This window comes from Protopterus annectens, chromosome 2.part2 (genome assembly GCF_019279795.1).
Source record: "Protopterus annectens isolate FY-2018-M chromosome 2.part2, PAN1.0, whole genome shotgun sequence".
In the NCBI taxonomy this organism is placed as follows: domain Eukaryota; kingdom Metazoa; phylum Chordata; order Ceratodontiformes; family Protopteridae; genus Protopterus; species Protopterus annectens.
In genome coordinates, this window is record NC_056730.1 from 345,806,878 (window position 1) to 345,826,251 (window position 19,374).

The 19,374-nt window shown below is 41.9% G+C and overlaps 1 protein-coding gene across 1 annotated transcript in view; it reads left to right on the forward strand.

Annotated features, from left to right (window-relative positions):
* Window positions 1–19,374, forward strand: part of COL19A1 (collagen type XIX alpha 1 chain) — a gene marked incomplete in the record, with an annotated part of 3,251,042 nt that overhangs the window by 2,117,079 nt on the left and 1,114,589 nt on the right.

Here is a 19,374-nt window from a genome sequence, read left to right on the forward strand (position 1 = left end):
TTCTTTCTTTGTTTTTACAGATGTGGGGATGCAGTCATGTAGTCTGATAGCATGAGTCACTGCTGAATAGCAGTAACATTTCATCAGACCAAGGGGATATGGCTGTTTTGTCTCAATGTTAAAAAGAGTCTTGAAAATTACATATGTTAGTTAGGCAAATGGCATTTTTTCAGTAAAACTAGCATTAGAAGGCCAGCCAGGAAGTGTTGAACTGTGCTCTGAATATGTGCTGATGAGTCTCTCCCATTATGGTTAATAATCATTCAACTCAACAGTTACCTTACCTTTGTGGTTCTCCTTTTAAACACCTTTCAAAAACAAGTAGTGACAATCTTATTTTGTATTATGTTAACAAGTACATTAGCTGTTAAAAGCAGCCATACTTGACAAAATGGACTTGTAAAAAGTAACACTCACCTTGTGCAAGCAGAGCTTTTCTTTATTTTAATAATTCATCTGAGATACAGCTGTTGCAAGTCCAGAAACTGCTGCTCTGTGTCTTCTTCCATAGCAAAATGCGCCTGCTGTCATACTTATAACATTCAGATTCACCCGGAGAGGCAAGATATTTATGCAAATTAGGCTTAAACTCATTATTTTTTCTAATTCACTCAATTTGTTTGATGAGATCACTTGATAACTAACCATTGTGGTTAATTGTCAATGCTTTGCACAAACCTGAGCCCCTGCTGATAGCAGTGTGTGTGTGTGTGTGTGTGTGTGTGTGTGTGTGTGTGTGTGTGTGTGTGTGTGTGTGTGTGTGTGTGTGTGTGTGTGTGTGTGTGTGTGCATTCCATGTCATACCATTGGAGGGACTGTATTTCCACATATAAGCTTATACAAATGGAGTTTCTGTAGTGGCTGTTTTCTTAACAGCATAAGCAATGAAACAGAACTGCCAAGTTGCACATCTAAAAGTGTCATTGTGACTCATAGGTTCATAGGTTCATACTAGGCTATCTGCCCTAGGGCATTTATAAGCCTAGCCAGAATGTGTTTGGCTTTCGCCACCCATTTTAAATTTATTTTGTTATGCCCTTTTTCGAGGTTAGTATACTGTGCCTCTGTCTAACAGTGACACAGAAGTGATACCCGGGGTAAACCTATGATCTCCCATCCACTCATCAAGATTCCTCTTGAAGAGAGTTAATGAGGGACTCTGCCTAACCTGGACTGGGATTTTATTCCAGAGTGAAGGGAGCCTCTGGGTTATGAATCTGTCCCTCCAGCATGTCCTATTTATTTCAGTGCTGAGGTTAAAGTCTCGAGCGTGGCTCGATGGGATTTGGATTTTCTGAGGTGCAGCATGTCCATTAATTCCGGGTTGGACATGGCTTTATCGTCAGGCACAGATCCCCTCTGAACAGGCGGTATGCCACCGAGTAGAGCTGGAGTTTCTTTAACCGGGCAGCATATGGCATCTGTTTGAGCCGTTTGATCCTCTTGGTGAGGTACTTTTGGGGTCTTTCCAGTTGCTGCAGGTGTCTGGTAAGGTACATCCCAAAAGGGCATTGTACTCAATTATGGGCCTGATGAGGGATGAGTAAAGAGGCACGATGACCTCCCCTGATCTAGATGTGAATCCCTTCATGATTAGGTGGGCTATATAAAATGTTTTTCTAACCACTTTGGCCACGTGGTTGTCAAATGAGAGATTGCTATCAACTTGGGTCCCCAGGTCCCTAATTACTTCTTCTGTACTTAATGGATTACCACCTATGTGGTAATTTGTGGGCACTTTGTTTTTGCCAAAGGGATGACTATACACTTTTGGCATTTAGCTTGAGGCCATGGCTCTGGCACCAGTTGTCAGTTTCTATGAGGCCCTTTTGGAGGATGCTTGTGTCGGCTGGAGAGTCGATTATGGCGCCCAGTTTGCAGTCATCTGCGAACTTGGTCAGCCACAGTCCTTCCGTGTTGGCCTGTACCTCCGAGAAATATATACCGAACAAGAGAGGTCCCAGGACTGAGCCTTGTGGGACACCACTTGTAACCGGTTTGGAGTCTGACATGGCTCCAGCAATTCTAACCATGTGGGTTCTGTCCTTGAGCCAGTTTGCAATCCATCTAGTGACATAGGGGTTTATATTTAAGCTGGTGAGCTTATCTATAATGCCCGAGTGGGGTATTGTATCAAAGCTTTGCGAGGTGCAGGTAGGCTGTGTGGACCACCTTCCCTCGTCAATGGCCTTGGTGACTGTTTCAAAGAAATCAACCAGGTTTAAGAGGCAGGATCTGCCCTTAACAAAGCCAAACTGGGTAGGATCCAGTGTTTGTAGGTCCCCAATATCTTTATTTATGAGGTCCATGATGATCCTTTCCATAGCTTTGCAGACCAAGCTAGTCAGGCTTATGGGCGATAGTTTCCAGGATCTGTTGAGGCACCACCTTTATGGAGAGGGACCACTGTTGCTGTACGCCACTCTTTGGGCACATATCCTGTAGTAAGGCTGAGATTGAACAGTAGTTTTATGTTTGGGTTTAGCTCTTCTTGGAGTTCATGTAGGACGAGCCAGGGACACCATCTGGTCCCATTGATGCTGTGTTTTTGCTTTGGAGAGGCGGCTCTTACCTGAGCATCTGAGATGTCAGGGGCAGCACTCTGCTGGGATAGATATTTGCCCTTTTGGTGGGAGGGGGAGAAGTTTGCACTGAACCTGTCAGCTAGGATGTTGGCAATGTCTGTGGGTTCGGTGTATTTTTGTCATTTTGGACTAATTCTGAGCATATCTGGGAATTACCACCCAGGTTCCTAACATAACTAAAGAAAGCCTTGTGATTATCCTTAGTGTCCTGTGCAATTTTTCTCTCGAAGCTGGCCTTAGACAATTTTATGTGTGCCCATAGTTTTTGCTAATACTGATCAGTGATGCCTTCCCTTTTGGGATTTTGCTCTATCATTTAGTAGCTTCCTCCTTCTATTGTATAGTTTGTTTATGGCTGGGGTCCACCAGACAGGACGTCTGCCTTTGGAGGATTGGGTCTTGGTTTTATTTGGGATCGATGATCCATGCATTCCTGAAGGTCTTCATAGAATGCGTTTATCAAGGATTCTGCAGTCTGGGCTATATTTTCCACAGGCCCGGGGCTTTGAGGGATTCCACCTCAGTTTTGAGGAGTGTGAAATTTGCTTTAGAGAAGTTTTTCACTGTGGTTTTCTGGGCAGGGGGTGGGGTCGGGATGTGAATATCCAGTGAGATTAGTTTATGGTCTGATCTTACCAGTGAGGGATACACTTCTGGTCTGGAGCATAGAGTCCCCATGTTGGTGATGATCAGGTCCAGTATGTTTTCCCCTCTTGTGGGAGTGGTAACAAGTTGTTCCATAGCATTTGAGTTTATAAATTCTAGGAACCTTTGGGCTAGGGTGTTGAAGCTAGAGTAATGCTCCCAGTCTATGTTTAGTTGAAGTCGCCCAATATAATGGTGTTTGGAGAGACCTTCATATTTTTCAGTGTTCTCAGGAAGGCCGAGTGGGGTTCCTGGGTTTGGGAGGGTGGTCTGTAGCAGGCTATAAACTGGAAGGCAGTTTTACCCACTGTTAGTTGCACATGGATAGTCTCTGATGCTTCGTGCTTTGCCACCAACCTGGAGGTGTGGGTATCTTTGATGAATATCGATACTCCCCCTCCTTTTGTGGTTCGGTCCAAGTTTTGGGGCCGAAAAGCATGGTATGAGGTATAACCTGGTAGTGCTGGGGTGCTCTATGGAGCCCTGAACCAGGTTTCTGTTACTGCACAGATATCGATGTTCTCCATGCTAAAGAGAGTTTCGAGTGCGTGCATCTTGAGGTTTAGACTTCTGGCATTGAGTAGCATTACTCTTAGTTTCTTATCCCTTGTGATATCTATGGAGGTGGGTTTGTCTTTTGAGCCTTGCCTAAAAAAGGCACTATGGGGGTAGCAAGAGACTTTGCCAATATCCAAAAGCCCAGGGGTGACAGGTGCAAGCCGTCCCTAGCGAAGCATCGTGGCTTGTCGAGCATATCATCCCAAGCTGACAGGCATTGGATCCCCTTTGAATGACACCAGTACTTAAGCCAATTGTTGAAATTGATCATCTTGTCCTCATATTGTAGCATCATTCTTGGTGAGGGTAAGATGCTACTCAAGGTCAGGGTCATACCGGCCTGGGCTACATGCTCAGAGAGCTCCTTTATGTCTCTTTCCATGTAGTCCAGGGAGGTACGTCTCAGGTCATTCACACCAGCATGGACAATGACTGAGTCATATTTGTACTTGCCTTGGAGTGACCTGAGTGCTTGTGTTATGTGGCGGATCCTAGCGCCAGACAGGCTGCTCACCGTGACCCTCTCCTTGTTCAGCCTGGTGAGCGGGACGTCAGTGTGCCTGACGATAGAGTCACCTATTACAAGTGTATCAGGTGTGTTGTTTAGTCTTAAGGGCTGTGACTGTTTGGCACACTGGCTTTGTGAGATATGTGTTGCACATGTTTTGTTTTGGGGTAGCGGCTGCTTGGGTGTCTGCTTTGGAGGTCTCTGCTGCTTCGCAGATCTTTATTTAGAGCCTCCGAGTATGTTTTTGTGTGATTATGTGTTTGGTTTCCTGTCGTGGTAGGTCTATGTGAGACTGGATATGTAGTGAGTGTGGTTTCCTTCTCCTCCTGACTGGTTATGCCAGTACTGAGTTGAGAGCTTAGCCTCCAGTTTGGCTATATGGTTGCATCTCTCACATGTGTTGGAATTTGTTGGGAGGAGGAGAGGGTTGTCTGTGTACATGAGGCAGTTGTAACATTGCCTCAAGATTCCCAGATTCACCAGCTGGACAGGAGAGGAGATTGACAACTGACCTTTGGACATGCTAGAATAATATTGGGAATTCCTTAATAATTGAAAACCAGGGCCAGTGGGGAGTGAGGGTGTAATGCTTTTAATTTTTAGTGCTGACTTATATAATTGCTTTAGTGAGCAAGTGCCAGGTAACTTAAGTGCAATGTGTTACAGGTAACTTAAATGCAAAACGACAAACAGTAACTTTCTTTCAAGTGAAACAAGGAAATAAGTACAGTAAGCAATGCAGATATCACTAGTGATCCACAGAAGCACTGAGAAGCCGCGTATTAGGTGGAATAAGCGTTCCAGGGAAAGAACAAGCAAACAAACAACAAGCATATAAACAAAGCTAGATTCAGCAGGCCTGGATCTAGTCTATGCTACAGCAAACAAGGTGTACCAATTTCAGTAAGATACAGTTCAAATATTTAGGCACTATAAACCTTTAACCAGAAATTCCCAGCTCAGAAGGGCAGAGTCCAGCCTCTTCTCCCACAAGAGTGCAGACCACAAACCTTCTTAATGTAAAATAACTGACCTGAAGCCCAAGTGCTTAAACCAGAACTAATACACTTTAAGAATAACAGACACTGGGCTCTCAATCAGCAGTTCCCAACTTAGAAGGATGAAAGCTACCTGTCCTGCCACCACAGTGCATGCCACAAACCTTCCTAATGTAAAACAACTGGTCTGAAGCCCAAGTGCTTAATCCAAAAGACTTAGAATGATAGCTACACTTTAATCAAGTTACTACCAAGCAGTAATAAATACAATTGAATACTTTAGGGAATGCCTGGATTAGTGCTCAAGTTACACAAACAAAGCTAGATCCAGCAGGCCCGAATCCAGTCTATGCCACAGCAAACAAGGCACCAACTTCAGTAAGAAGCAGTTCAGATATGCATGCACTATAAGCCTTCAACCAGAAATTCCCATCTCAGAAGGGCAGAGTCCAGCCTCTCCTCCCACAAGAGTGCAGACCACGAACCCTCTTAATGTAAAATAACTGGCCTGAAAGCCCAAGTGCTTAAACCAGAATTAATACACTTTTAGAATAACAGACACTGAGCCCTCAATCAGCAGTTCCCAACCTAGAAGGATGTAAGCTACCTGTTCTGCCACTACAGTGCAGACCACAAACCCTCTCAGTGCAAAACAACTGGTCCGAAGCCCAAGTGTTTAAACCAAAAGGCTTAGAATGAGTTACACCAAGCAGTAATAAATACAACTGAGTACTTTTAAGATGATGCAAAAGTAAAAAAGTAGGTAGAAACACAAGTACAGTAAAAGCAGATGAAATTTTTTTTTTTTTTTTTTTTTTTTTTCTGAACAAGTGCTGAGATCAAAGAAACAGATTTGAGTGCTGAAACTAGAAAACTGGCTAGTTATAAGAAAAAAAAATAAGCTAGAAGGCTTCCCTCCAACACAGAAGGGCTTGGGGGCTCAGAAGCCTACAAATAGTCTATACCACTTAACAGGAAAGGCAGGAAACAAGCTTAATTTTTTTTTTTTTTTTGTTTTTTCTGTTTCCCAGATGCTCTCTTTGTATACAGTAGGAGTGCCTGAAATCAGAATATGATCTCACTGCACTCAGTTGAGTGAGCAAATGAGATGGGCCCAGAAGGAGTATCCAAACACAAATTTAAAAGAGGGGCGGGCAGTTGCAAGGCCACTAAGAGCAGAGTGAAAATTTCCAGTTCAGTTAATATTCCTTCCACACAGTTAAAATCAATTTAAATACTGTATTTTTTTGAAAAAAAAAGAGCAGATAAAGGTACTTAAATTCTCTTATACATCCAGTTGAATATAGCAAGTTCTTAGCCGGCCAAAGCTGAGGTTTTTAAGCAGAAAATATTTCACACTGTACCACTTAAATAAGCAAGGACAGGAAATCAAATAATGTGACTACCCCAACACCTGTAATTACTAGCAAATAACAAAATTCAGCAAACACTGACTAACTTCCAGTTCAGCTAATATTCCTTCCACACAGTTAAAATCAATTTAAATACTGTATTTTTTTGAAAAAAAAAGAGCAGATAAAGGTACTTAATAATAAAGTATATCAGCATAACTTGCCATCTGCCATGCAAATAAGGTGACCATTATCATGTGCAGATGGTACATGTGGGAACTATTCTGGACACCACTTTGTTGCCATTTTTCTCTGTGATTCTTCAAGGAGAGATATTCTGGCTGGAGAAGGAGAGAGAAGTTCTTAATTCACAGAATAGAGGTGGTGAGTGAAGGAAAGAAAAATAATTCTGCACCCATCCTGATAAGGATCACACCCAAACACTCCAACAGGATGGCTATCATGGGCCACAGTATAAGACTGAATCCTGCAATAGTTTACCCAGGCTGTCAGCTGTACCAATGGCATCCCCCACATGGGAAACCAGTGCCATCACCAATACAGTGATGTGATACAATGACATCCTGACCTCCTAGGCAGATGGTAGGAAGAAGTTAAACTGCAGGCACAACCTATGCACAGTTGGTAGAGCGTATGGTATCCATGCATGCATCCTGCCAGTGCATGCCATCCATATATGTCACAGAATGCTGTTTTTCTCTCCATAGACACTGAAGACATTTCAGTGAACATGTTGTTGCACAACTGGGAGATTGGAGGGTCTAAGAGAGTACTGGGGCACATATATTTGCTACAGAATTTGCAGATTTTAAGATTAAAATTAGTATGGATTCAATTTCATACAGTATACATTTCATGAATCATGGCCACTTCAGTGACTGCGTCTGTGAGTGTGTGACTGTGTGTGTGTGTATGTGTATATATATATATATATATATATATATATATATATATATATATATATATATATATATATATATATATATATATATATGTATACATACACACACACACATATATATATATATATATATATATATATATATAGGGTGTATATCACAATATCAAATGTGCAAAATCTCGTACAGCAAAACATCGAACACACAACATCGAAGAGCAGACCATCGAAATGGGGTAGAAATGACTAGGAAGAGTGTAGGTGAGTAAAACTTGCTCCATGCAAGGGGGCAAGACCCCTTGCACCCCTACACCCCCTGTCACTTAAATATGCCACTTCAAAGATCAAAGTTCAGTCCACTACGGTGCGGAAATGGAAGATTTCCGTTTCCTACACTGTAGCGCGATCTTGGAGTTGGTATATTTAAGTAGCGGGGGGTGTGTGGGGTGCAGGGGGGCTTGTTCCCTTCACTAATAGTACTTGTGAAAAGAACGTATGTCTAGGCAAATGGTTTTCATGAAATATGCACATTAGTCACAGGCATCCCATTACTGTGTTTTGGACTACCAACCCCCTAGGTTCATAGGTGATTACTAGACTAATGACTCCATGTAAGCCTGGCCATTCTTCACAAATATATCTGACAAGTTTTGATACGATAGGTTTGTGTGTATATATATATATATATATATATATATATATATATATATATATATATATATATATATATATATATATATATATATAGGCTTAGGCATGGGTCCTGAAGCATTTCTGTCCTCCCCTGTCCTCCCCTGTCTCCTAGAGACATTGGTGCCAGAAATGTCAAATTTTCCATAGGTGATCTACACTTGGTTTGTCCAAGAAACTCATCACATTAATCCTTTGCCTTTCAAAATGCAGGTGATGATATCTAAGGGTTTGGGTCCTTGTTTCTCTTGCCTATGTCACCAGCCTTGTTAAACTGAATAGTGTATTTGTTATTCACTCAAGTATATTAGGTGTGTCATACTCATACTACAAGTACATATCAGTTTTATTTTTAATTGTATTTCTACATCTTTCTCCATCACCCTCTTTGTTTTTGTGGTTTCAATTAAATGCATCTATATTGTCTATTTTGTTTCTCACTTTTTATTTACTATTACATGCAGCAGCAGCAAGACCTGCAGCCATTCCTCAGGTAAGGCCTGCCAGCCCTCCAAAGGTGGCACCACCACCACTACCACCAGAATTACCCACAACATTTGGGTCCTGACCTACCAGTCTTTTCCATATCTCCTACCTACTTACACCACCCACTACAGATAGTCCTGCACTGTATGGGTTTTGTCAGTGAGCCAGTTGGCCACCCATCTTATGACATAGGGATTTATGCCCAGTTTAGTGAGTTTATCTATAATTCCAGAGTGGGAGATGGTGTTGAAAGCATTGGTGAGGTCAAGATAGGCTATGTGCATCACCTTCACGTCACCCTCGTCCATGGCTCTGGTGACTGCTTCAAAGAAGTCAATCAGGTTTAGAAGGCATGATCTACCATTTGCAAACCCAAACTGAGTGGGGTCCAGAGTTTGGAGGTTACCTATGTCTTTGTTTATAAGTTCCAAGATTATGTGTTCCATGGCCTTGCAGACCAGGCTTGTCAGGCTAATGGGGCGGTAGTTCCCGGGGTCTGTGATGGCAACCCCTTTGTGGAGTGGGATAACTGTTGCTGTATGCCATTCAGTAGGCACAAAGCCTGAAGTGAAGCTATGATTGAACATGGTACTTAGGTGGGGTGCCAGTTCATTCTGTAGCTCATGCAGAACGCAGCCTAGGATGTTGTCTGGTCCCATGGATGCTGTGTTCGTGGCTTTGGAGAATGCGGTCTTTACTTGTGCATACGTGATTACAGGGGCTTTGCATTCTTCTGGTATTGGGATGGGCCCTTTGGGGGTGAGAGGGGGGTAAAGCTAGCACTGAACCTATCTGACAAGATGTTGGCAATATCAGTCGGTTCTGTATATCTAGGGACATTGTGCTGTAGCTCAGAGCAGATCTGATTATTGCCATTGAGATTCTTGACATAGCTATAGAATGCTTTGTGGTTGTCTTTTGAATCAGTGGCGATTTTATTTTTGTAGCTAGCTTTGGAGGATTTTATGAGGGAACTCAGCTTCTTACTGAGGCTGACCAGGGAGTTCCTCCAATCATGGGATTTTACTCTTTTTTGCAACAGCTTCTTCCTTCTGTTGTAGACTTTGTTTATGGAAGGGGACCACCAGATTGGCTTCCTTTTTTTGGAGGATAGTGTCTTGGTTCTGTTGGGGATGGCATGATCCATGCACGCGTGTATGTGCTTATACAGTGCATTTGTATAAGATTCAGCAGTCGTACCTCTATTTTCCGTCTGCATCGGTATCATGAAGTTTGCCACTTCTGTCTTAAGAAGCATGAAATTGGCTTTGGAGAAGTTTTTTATGGTGGTTTAATTGATGGGGGGGTGGGGCAGAATATGGATGTCTAGGGTGATTAACTTGTGGTCGGATCTGACCAGCGAGGAGTTGACCTCTAGTGTGGAACACTGGTTACCCATACTGGTAATAACCAGGTCCAGGATATTGCTGCCTCTGGTGGGAGTATGGACAAGCTGATCCAAGGCATTGGAATTTATGAATTCCAGAAAACATTAAGCAAATGAGTTACTACATGAGTAGTTTTCCCAGTTAATGGTGGGGTAGTTGAAATTACCCATTATTAGGGTATTGGGTTGTACCTTAATATTTTCCAGTATATCAAGAAATGAGGAGTGGGAATCCTGGGGCATGGTGGGGGATCTGTAACAAGCTACAACCTGGATTGCAGTCTTGCCCAGTGTTAGTTGCACTTTGATAATTTTGGATCCATTATGCTGAGCAACTAGCCTGGAGTTGTGGTTATCCTTAATGAATATGGACACGCCTCCTCCTTTAGTATTTCCATCCTGGTTAGGTGGCCGAATGGTGTGGTATGAATTTTAGCTTGGTAATGCAGGGGTGCTCTCTGGAGCCTTGAACCAGGTCTCTGTTACTGCACAGATGTCGACATTCTCCATTTTAAAGAGTGCCTCAAGTGAGTGCATTTTGAGGTTTAGGCTTCTAGCATTGAGTAGCATTACCCTCAGATTTTGCTTGTTTGTACCTGTTATGGTGGTGAATTTGTCATTTGAACCTTGCCTAAAAAGGCAGTATGGGGTGGCAAGAGCCTTAGCCAGTATCTGGAATCCCAGGGTGACAGGTGCAGGCCATCTCTGGCAAAGCATCGTGGTCTGTCGATCATGTCGTCCCAGGCAGACAGATACTGGATCCCCTTAGAATGACATGTAATGGAAATGCTTATGACAATACAGAAGATGAAGGCTGTGAGATGTGTCTCAAAGCATTTATATGCTTTAGTCTCTTATTGTTTCATTCTCCAGCTGTGTGACACACAACTACTGTTGGTTTCTCTGAAGGTGTCAGACTTCTGCTGTAGATCAGTATATAAATGAACTTCCTTTGACGTGAGGTTGTGGGTTTAGTTCTCACTGGGGTTGTCTAAAGGTACTTCATTGTGACAGTAGGGTAGTTGTTTGATGATATTTGCAATATAGTAGAGGTACAGTGGTCACATTCTGATTATGTTTATTTTGTATGTCTGGTCAGCTCTTGACCACAGGCTGAGACTGGAAATGGTCAGATGTATTCAGTAGTCTACTCTGGCAAACAAACTGAAATAAATACATACATACATACATACATACATACATAGATAAATAAATATAATAAATATTCAACCTTCATTTTGTCACTCCACTTATAGTTTTCTCTCCCCATCCTCTTTTTCACTTTCCATTCTGTTATATGCATTTATGTGTTGTTTTATATATTTATATATATATATATATATATATATATATATATTTGGCTTTTCAATTATTTTACATTGACGAAATATAAAGGGCATTTTTTTTGGGATTAATCTACAGGCACTGAACCCATCTAATTTGGCATTGTTAAGAAAAAGCCATGTCTACTTAACCTGACAGACATCTTTGAGAAGGTTGTTGAGGCAATGGACAAGGGGAAGCAGTCCATACTCATATCTTGATATGGCTAAGGCATTCAATACAATATCCCACTCAGGCATTGTTGACAAGCTCTCTGAGTTAGGTGTAAATCCTTACATAACTCAATGGATTGCTGACTGGCTCACAGACAGAAACCAAGAAGTCAGGATCAGTGAGATCACCTCCACCGAAAGATCAGTCACTAGTGGAGTATGCCAGGGCTCCATGCTGTGCTTGGTCTTGTTAGGCATCTACATCTCAGAAGTCAAGGATAATGTGCAAGGTGTCTGGCTCATCAATTTTGCAGAAGATTGTAAACTGAAAGCTATTATAGAGTCCCCCAAGACACCACCATCTTGCAAGTGGTTTTAACACCGACAAATGATTAGTGCAAAAAGCCATGGCCTATAACTTGATGCCAAAAAATGCATTACAATGCCCATTAGAAACAGTCAACCCAAGTTAATTACTCAATCAATAATGCACCTCTAAGAGTTGACCTAGTAGTAAGGGATCTGGAAACATGTAGACATCATTCTTTCCTTTGACCAACATGTAACTAAGATAATAAAATAAATCATTCTGCATCACCCAAGTTATAGGTAAGGGTATGGCATCCAGGTCTAAAGGAAGATACAGTACCACTCTACTCAGCCCTTATCAGATCCATCATTGAATACAGTGACCCTTTGACATGTATCTAACCAGACACTTGCAACAGTTGGAACACCCACAAAGGTTTCTCACAAGGAGAGTTCAGGGCGTGAATACCCTGTCCTACACTGATCACCTAAATGGTCTATCACTGTATTCAATCTCATACAGGCAGCTGAGAGAACATATTGGCCTGGCTTACAGGGCTTCCTGAGACTCAGGCCTGATGGATCTGTTGCACATGTGCCAACTAAACAGCACCTGAAACACAAGATCCAGGGATCTGAACTTCGCATTTTTGCATAAACAGAACACGCTGGAGAAACAGATATGTCTCCCAAAGGATCTCTGCACTATGGAATTGGCTCCCCATCCATGAAAAACAGAGTTCATCCCTGACTTATTCAAAGGAAATCTTGAAAACTGGATGGAAAAATGTAAATTTACCTCCCATCTGGCCCAATGTCTCTTATGGACAGAGGTTGTCAATAAGAAAAATATTATGCTGTCTAACACCCCGCTACAAAAATCCTTAGTTACTTTCCTACTAACCTGCCCCCCAGTATAGAGGCCCATGACACTTGGTACCCAAATAATTTGGGGTGCGTGGCTAAGCTTGTAAGGGTCCTAGTGTTCATTAGCCTGGTAACAACCTATGAACCTATACAAGAATATCCAAACCAAAAAGTAAAAAATGTTACACAGACAAGCCATTTGTGCTGATGAGGTCATAAGAAGGCAAAACATGTATGTCCACAGCTAGTGGTTTGACTATCTGGGCCTGGATGTATTCACAAAGACTTAAAAAAAGTAAAACATCATGGGTATTCAGAAGCCATATAGCTGAAACACTTGATGTCCTTAAGGGGTTATTTGCATATATCCCATGGGCCTCTATTACAGGAGGTTTAAAGTATCACACAGTGAAACTCTAGTTTGCCTATGTCTGAATATGTCACATGGAGCACCTTCTCTTGTGAATTGTGTCCCTTTCCTGCAGTGTCTCCACCATCTAAGACATGGCTCAGTGGCAAGCAGTGTCACATTGGATCTCATCTGGCAGGTACTGCAGCTGTAGAATCTCATCCTATCTCCCATTCTGGTGTGACTTTCCATTTTGTGCTAATGCCCTCCCGTATTTGTTGTACAATCGTCCGTTTACCATTGTCTTCCTTCTGTTTGTCTGATATCGCCTTCACCACTGTGACACCCATCCTCTGTTACCCCTCCCTGTTAGTCTCGTCTGCCTTCCCCTACTATCTGCCCAAACCTTCTTACCATCCTCTTACTTTCTTTATTTTCTTTCCCAATGTCCCCCTCAAAAGATGTTTACCCCACCTTTCCAACCTCCATGCTGCTCGTTCTGTAATTGCTCAATTTATGTTATACTTGCTTCCCCTTTTCATCTCTTCCCTATACTAAAATTTCCAGTATTTAACCTCGTCAATAATTAGATAATAACACATTACTCATGCCCATGTAAGGCTTCTGAATCAGTTTTCTTTTCTTCTCCTACTGTGCACACTGGGTAGTGAAGACCACCACCAATGCCCATGTTTAACTGATGAGCAATGCCACTGCTCATTGTAAAACAAGTAACTAGGCTGACATACTTCACACCTCCAAGTATTATATACAACAATTACAATGCACTACTTGTATTGACCTTTTATGTCTTCGGCTGCAAAAATGGGATTAGACTCACTGTGCGGCAGTTGGTAGATGTGAAATTGGGTATGACCAGAAATTGCACTTGTATTTTAAAACTAATGCACTGTTAACTATGACTTTGCATAAGGATTTTAGATCCCAGAAATGGTATCCTGAGAATCATTGCTATATCATTTATTCTTTCATACAGAAAGTGTATGTCACACATTTATTGAAGGCCTTTGTCTGTCTGGAGATGTAGTTCATAGGTTCATAGGTTCATAGGTAGGTACTAGGCTGTCACCCCTGAAGCCTATACAAGCCTAGCCTTTTCCTAAGAAAATTATTTTCCTGTGACCCGATCGAGCAGAGCCACAGAAGTGATCCCCAGAGTTAATTTCCTATCTCCCATCCACTCGTCAAGATTTTTCTTAAAGAGGGCTAATGAGCAGCTTTATTTGACATGAATGGGTAGTTTGTTCCAGAGTATGGGTAGTCTCTGGGACAGGAATCTGTCCCTCCAGCATGTTCTGTTTAGTGTGGTGACAAGGTTTAGGTCCCTGGAGCGTGTGGCTCAGAGAGATTGGGGTTTCTTTAAGTGTATCATGTCCAACAGCTCTGGGTTTGACATAGCTTTGTATGTTAGACAGTGATCGCCTCTGAGTCGGTGATATGTGACGGAGTAGAGCTGGGGTTTTCTGAGATGGTCTGCGTAGTGCATCTGTTTGAGGCTGGTAATCTTCTTAGTGAGGTATTTCTGTGGTCTTTCCAATTGTTGCAGATGTCTTGTGAGGTACATGCCAAGCGGGGCATTATATTCTATAGTGGGTCTGATGAGGGATGAGTAGAGAGGAACAATGACCTCCTTTTTTCTGGAGGAGAACCCCTTTGTGATGAGATGTGCCACATAGAAGGATTTCCTGACTACTGTGGCAATGTGATTATCAATTGAGATACTATTGTCCACCTGTGTCAAGGTATCTAATCACACTTTCACTGTCTAGTAGGCTACCGCCTATGTGGTAGTTCATGGGAATAGAGTTTTTTCCCCAAAGGGGATGACAATGCACTTCTTGGCATTGAGCTTGAGGCCATGACTTTGACACCAAGCATCTGTCTCAGTGAGGCCCCTTTGTAGAATGTCCACATTGTTAGGCAATTATATTATGGCTCCTAGTTTGCAGTCATCTGTGGACTTCATTAGTCAAATACCTTCTGTGTTAGCCTGAAATTCAGAGAAGTAGATGCCAAACAGGAGAGGACCCAGGACTGAACCCTGTGGTACTCCACTTGTCACTGGTCTGAAGTTGAATTTGGAGTCATATACATTCACTGTATGGGTTTTGTCAGTGAGCCAGTTGGCCACCCATCTTATGACATAGGGATTTATGCCCAGTTTAGTGAGTTTATCTATAATTCCAGAGTGGGAGATGGTGTTGAAAGCATTGGTGAGGTCAAGATAGGCTGTGTGCATCACCTTCACGTCACCCTCGTCCACGGCTCTGGTGACTGCTTCAAAGAAGTCAATCAGGTTTAGAAGGTATGATCTACCATTTACAAACCCAACCTGAGTGGGGTCCAGAGTTTGGAGGTTACCTATGTCTTTGTTTATAAGTTCCAAGATTATGTGTTCCATGGCCTTGCAGACCAGGCTCGTCAGGCTAATGGGGTGGTAGTTCCCGGGGTCTGTGATGGCAACCCCTTTGTGGAGTGGGATAACTGTTACTGTATGCCATTCAGTAGGCACAAAACCTGAAGTGAAGCTATGATTGAACATGGTACTTAGGTGGGGTGCCAGTTCATTCTGTAGCTCATGCAGAACGCAGCCTAGGATGTTGTCTGGTCCCATGGATGCTGTGTTCTTGGCTTTGGAGAATGCGGTCTTTACTTGTGCATACGTGATTACAGGGGCTTTGCATTCTTCTGGTATTGGGACGGGCCCTTTGGGGGTGAGAGGGGGGTAAAGCTAGCACTGAACCTATCTGGCAAGATGTTGGCAATATCAGTTGGTTCTGTATATCTAGGGACATTGTGCTGTAGCTCAGAGCAGATCTGATTATTGCCATTGAGATTCTTGACATAGCTATAGAATGCTTTATGGTTGTCTTTGGAATCAGTGGCGATTTTATTTTTGTAGCTAGCTTTGGAGGATTTTATGAGGGAACTCAGCTTCTTACTGAGGCTGACCAGGGAGTTCCTCCAATCATGGGATTTTACTCTTTTTTGCAACAGCTTCTTCCTTCTGTTGTAGGCTTTGTTTATGGAAGGGGACCACCAGATTGTCTTCCTTTTTTTTGGAGGATAGCGACTTGGTTTTGTTGGAGATGGCACGATCCATGCACTCGTGTATGTGCTTATACAGTGCATTTGTATAAGATTCAGCAGTCGTACCTCTATTTTCCGTCTGCATCGGTATCATGAAGTTTGCCACTTCTGTCTTAAGAAGCATGAAATTGGCTTTGGAGAAGTTTTTTATGGTGGTTTAATTGATGGGGGGTGGGGGCAGAATATGGATGTCTAGGGTGATTAACTTGTGGTCGGATCTGACCAGCGAGGAGTTGACCTCTAGCGTGGAACACTGATTACCCATACTGGTAATAACCAGGTCCAGGATATTGCTGCCTCTGGTGGGAGTATGGACAAGCTGATCCAAGGCATTGGAATTTATGAATTCCAGAAAACATTAAGCAAATGAGTTACTACATGAGTAGTTTTCCCAGTTGATGGTGGGGTAGTTGAAATCGCCCATTATTAGGGTATTGGGTTGTACCTTAATATTTTCCAGTATATCAAGAAATGAGGAGTGGGAATCCTGGGGCATGGTGGGGGATCTGTAACAAGCTACAACCTGGATGGAAGTCTTGCCCAGTGTTAGTTGCACTTTGATAATTTTGGATCCATTATGCTGTGCAACTAGCCTGGAGTTGTGGTTATCCTTAATGAATATGGACATGCCTCCTCCTTTAGTATTTCCATCCTGGTTAGGTGGCCGAATGGTGTGGTATGAATTTTAGCTTGGTAATGCAGGGGTGCTCTCTGGAGCCTTGAACCAGGACTCTGTTGCTGCACAGATGTCGACGTTCTCCATTTTAAAGAGTGCCTCAAGTGAGTGCATTTTGAGGTTTAGGCTTCTAGCATTGAGTAGCATTACCCTCAGATTTTGCTTGCCTGTACCTGCTATGGTGGTGAATTTGTCATTTGAACCTTGCATAAAAAGGCAGTATGGGGTGGCAAGAGCCTTAGCCAGTATCTGGAATCCCAGGGGTGACAGGTGCAGGCCATCTCTGGCAAAGCATCGTGGTCTGTTGATCATGTCACCCCAGGCAGACAGATACTGGATCCCCTTAGAATGACATGTAATGGAAATGCTTATGACAATACAGAAGATGAAGGCTGTGAGATGTGTCTCAAAGCATTTATATGCTTTAGTCTCTTATTGTTTCATTCTCCAGCTGTGTGACACACAATTACTGTTGGTTTCTCTGAAGGTGTCAGACTTCTGCTGTAGATCAGTATATAAATGAACTTCCTTTGACGTGAGGTCGTGGGTTTAGTTCTCACTGGGGTTGTCTAAAGTTACTTCATTGTCACAGTAGGGTAGTTGTTTGATGATATTTGCAATATAGTAGAGGTACAGTGGTCACATTCTGATGATGTTTATTTTGTATGTCTGGTCAGCTCTTGACCCCAGGCTGAGACTGAAAATGGTCAGATGTATTCAGTAGTCTACTCTGGCAAACAAACTGAAATAAATACATACATACATACATAGATAAATAAATAATAAATATTCAACCTTCATTTTGTCACTCCACTTATAGTTTTCTCTCCCCATCCTCTTTTTCCCTTTCCATTCTGTTATATGCATTTATGTGTTGTTTTATATATTTATATATATATATATATATATATATATATATTTGGCTTTTCAATTATTTTACATTGACGAAAGTGCTTAACCATGTAGGTTTTTAATGTGGATTTTTTAAACTACATTTTCAAGTGCTAAATGCTTTTTAGAGGTCGCCACAGCTGAATTTATGTGCCGAGCCCTGATGCACAACCTTCAACATTCACGCATGTCTCCACACAGAAGACACTCTTTCTGAGAATCGAACAGGACAATGTCTTACTGTGAGGTGACAACGCTACTGCAGCACCACCACCGTGCACTTGCCACCATCCAGCCTGTTGGTTATAACACCACCACCACCACCACCACCAGTGGCTACTAGACCACCACCAGAAACATCACAGCCAGTGATGCCCCCAGCTGCCAAAGTCACTTCCATCTCCCCCTCCCCCGCTAGAACCCAATGTCTTTCTTCTATATGACTAATGCTCCCTTCTTCATTGTCTTCCACATCCCTGATCGTGTCAGTATCTCCCATCAGTGCTGTCTGTATTATATGTTTGTTTGTGTGGCACTACTACCAATATGTCTCCACACATCTTCATTTAAATTCACTCAATACCTTCCAAAATACTTTTTCTAATATATACTTACATATATATATATATATATATATATATATATATATATATATATATATATATATAGATAGATATGTGTGTGTGTGTGTGTGTGTGTGTGTGTGTGTGCGTGCACATATTTTGTATATCAGAGGGTCAAAAGAGAGAGAGATCAGCATACAAGATTCATGACCTTCTATGTCTGCCACAGAATTTCTTTTTTTTAACTCATAATGGATGAGCACTATTGCTGCTCATGCTTGCATGCGTACAAACCATATTCCTACGTGATCTTCACGCAGTCCATGCTGCAGCCATGAGCAGGACATCTAATGCCTAACTGCTCATTATACACACTTTCCTAGCTAAAGCCGTGAGGCACATTTAATAGAGAAGGGCTACCAGCGATCACAGTGTTCCTGAATACCAGGACACATTTGTTACTAAGTGAATAAATGATTATCAAGATTAATTTATGAAGGCCGGTAATTAAGCAATAGACAAAAAGGTTTGGAATCTTTAACCCACAAATATTTTGGGGAAGTATAAGTTTTCTTAAGAAATTTAAGAAATAAGTTCATTGACTGTAAAAATTGTTGTAATATCAAATCAGGCATTTTTTTTTTATATTTTTGTATGCATGACAATAATTATATTTATTTTATTTTTCACCTTTATGCTCTGTATCACATACTTGGAAATTAGTGTTGATGAGATCATGTTGTTTTCATTTAAATTTGGAAAATACTTTAATAAAATTTGTTTTCACATTAGAGGTTTTGAACATAATAAGTGAACATTTATTATGTATTGCATTGTGACATTAAGGGTATTGGGTATAAGTGGATGGGAACATGTGTCTATCTGAGTGCTGCTCTTTAAACCATAAACATATACCATTATGCTATCATCATTGCTACACTGTTATGTTGACTGTATTGTATGGTATTATGGGTTTTGAGCAGA